Source organism: Porites lutea, chromosome 12 (genome assembly GCF_958299795.1).
Source record: "Porites lutea chromosome 12, jaPorLute2.1, whole genome shotgun sequence".
NCBI lineage: Eukaryota > Metazoa > Cnidaria > Anthozoa > Scleractinia > Poritidae > Porites > Porites lutea.
The window spans coordinates 15,802,155-15,805,229 of NC_133212.1; positions in this window are offsets into that span (position 1 = coordinate 15,802,155).

The window sequence follows — 3,075 nt, forward strand, 5'->3', positions numbered from 1 at the left end:
TAATAGAGATTTTCTTCAGTACTGTAAGTGTGGTTCATTTTAAGTTTCTGATTTTTGTTGCAGTTATGTTGATGATCTTTGAAGGACAAACCTCTCTGATATGCAAGCTTGAGATATTCCTTGAGAAAGGAAGGGGACACTTATTTTCCAGTAATTAGGGAGCTTACATGTAAGCAAGGAAGACGACCACGGCATTGAGAACGTCAAAAAAGAAATAAGTTTTGATAAGTCACTGCATGACTGCGACATTAAAATGCCTAATTTCATGTGTTATGGAGGGGATAAATAAGCAAGGACAATTTTTTTTTTCTGAGTACTGTTCCAAGAAATCAACTCCAGGGAAATTCACAAATATTCGACATTTTGTCAAAAAGGAATAAATGCACCGAAGTTGAAAAAATGCAACTTCATTTTGAGGGTTCGCACAGAGTCGTCAGTTCTTGAAAAAGTCTCTTGAAATTTGCCCATCAACTTTCCAGACCTGGAAAAAGACTAGTGTGGTAAATGGAGATAAAGTGAAATTTGTTTTTGTTTTTGGCCTAAGTTTGAATCATGATAAAAGCATTTTGTTCCTGCTGTTTTTAAGGTCTCTATCGATCACCAATTTTGATAACCTTGAGTCTCGAAAAAGAAACTGTTGTTTTGGGAAAAAGTCTGGAAAAAGTCTTGATTTTTGGATCCAAAAAACCAGTTATGAACCCTGATTTTAAAAGTGACGTTTTGGCTGCCATCACCATTGTCTATGCTAAAGCTCCCTCTTATGGCTGAATGGGAGTGTGCTCCATTAATCATGTCAAGATGCCATATTCAAATGTGCCTGCTAATAAATTATATGATACTGGAATTAGGTCTGTTCTGGAAATTAATAATCAGTAAGTTAAAGAGCATAACATAATAATTATTATTTTCAACTTTTCTTTCCAGATCAGACACCCCAGAATTTATCAAGACTTCATGAGCAGCCAGAATTTAGTTACAGCTTATCTTCAGTACTGTAAGTGCTGTACATTTTATTTTGTAATCCAGCTCTTTAGAGTGAACCAGATAAGATGAACTGTAACCTGTGTTTGGTCAAAGTATCATTAAGCTAATCCAGGGAAAGCTGTACCTAGTTTTTCCTCTTTACAATTTTATTATTTCACCATCAAGTGTACCACAGCAGCTGGAACTACATGTAAAAGTTCATCAATCTTTCTGTTTCCAATTAACCAGGCAAATTAATTCATTTTTTGCAAGCTAATCAAAGTACAAAAAAGAGAATCCCATGCTTTTTAATGGATCAAAATAATTATCAAAACTAGATTGCTCAACATTAATTTTGGATACCACATTTTGATTTGACTTATGGTAATAAATGATTTCTGATTAAATTTGGCTCTTTAATCAAAATAAGTTTATTCTATCCTTCTTTCTGTTTCAAGTGAATTTGTAAGCACAAAATTGCACTATCAGTGCACAAACACCCTTTTTTCTGCAGGGGAATTTAAACGGTTATGACAGCAGCCGCAGAAACTCAAATTCTTTTATACCATCAACACCTTTATTTTACATTAATTATATCATGATTGCTAAATTCCAGGTGATGTGCAATTGTTGGTGAAGTGACAACTAATGCAAAAATCTTTGTTGTTGCCAGCAGTTTTGTCCTGGGATAGCATTAATCTACTTTGTTCAACTGTGTAACAGTTTTTTATTTAATCAAAAGCCAAGTTCTGCTGAAAATAATCATTAGGACCAAACTGGTACTAGTATTGATATGCAATCTACAGTACATGCTACACTTTAAATTTGTCCTTACCTTAAGTAAAACTGATTGACTGGTTTTGAGATCAAGAAAATAATTATTGACTGTCTGATGGAATAAGTGATTTCACAGCAACCTCAAAAGTGGCCCCAGTTGATGGACCAATTAATAACTGGCTGCTCACTGCTGGATATTATATTGACCATTGTAAACGAAAATTATTATTATTTTTACTGGACTGATTCAGTGTTTCTCAATGGCTGGCTAACTGTCTCAGAAGCTGCTAATTGTGTGACTGACTTGGTGGAATGTTTTAGTGACTCAGTGATTGACTGGCAACTTACATAGCAGCTGTCTGAATGACTTAGAAACTATCAAACTGATTGACATTATTGGTAGATTGATAATGTGGTGTGCTCACTTACTGAAATTAAAAGTAGATTGAGTTTGATCGTCCGGGTGAACGTAGTCCTGAATAGGACTGTTGTTGTTGACAGTGACTGACGTTTCGACAACCTGTGCGGTAGTCATCTTCAGAGTCAAAGTGAGTTGTATCACGTCAGTTGATGGTATAAAACTCTGGTTGTTGATCTGATTGGTCAATTACGTCGCGATGTTATTGGTCGTCTGTCAGTTAAGCCGTGATGTTATTGGCTATGAAGACTCGTAATCAGTAATCGGTGCGTTTCGATCCGTCTATTGTCACAGTTAAACAGTCGTCTATTGTTAGTCAAATTGTCAGTTCTCCAGTCGTTCTCTCGTAGTTAGTTTTGCGTGATCTCGTCAATAAGTCATTTGTACGGCGCTGGTAACTGTTGGCTACGATTCAGTGGCGTTTGTTCTAAGTTAGTAAACCAGCTTTCTAAAGTAAGACGGTGATAGTAGTCTGTAGAATACGTTATACATGTCGCAGAGTCCCAGTCAATTTGATGTTTCGTCTTTAAATGGTGCTCAGCAATGTGATTGTTGACGTCACCATTCCTCGTCGCGCGTTTGTGTTCGGTCAGTCGCGTGCTTAGGTTTCTGCCGGTTTCACCAATGTAAGAAGCCTGGCAGTCGGAGCATTTGATCTTGTATACTGCTCCCTGTCTGAAAAATTGACCATTTCAAAGAAAGAATTTTGTTGCTGAATTTTTTGTGTGTTTGGAGAAAGTTGATCACGTGACCAATTAATGCAAATCCCTATTTCCCATATTAAAACCAATATTACAGAAATCAAGTTGTTGCTGACTTCCTTGTTTAATGGTAGAGTGAGAATGTTTCTTACTGAATAACGGACTGCCTCTAGGTTTTCATTTTAATATCAATGCTGACTGACTATTGTCTGGCCA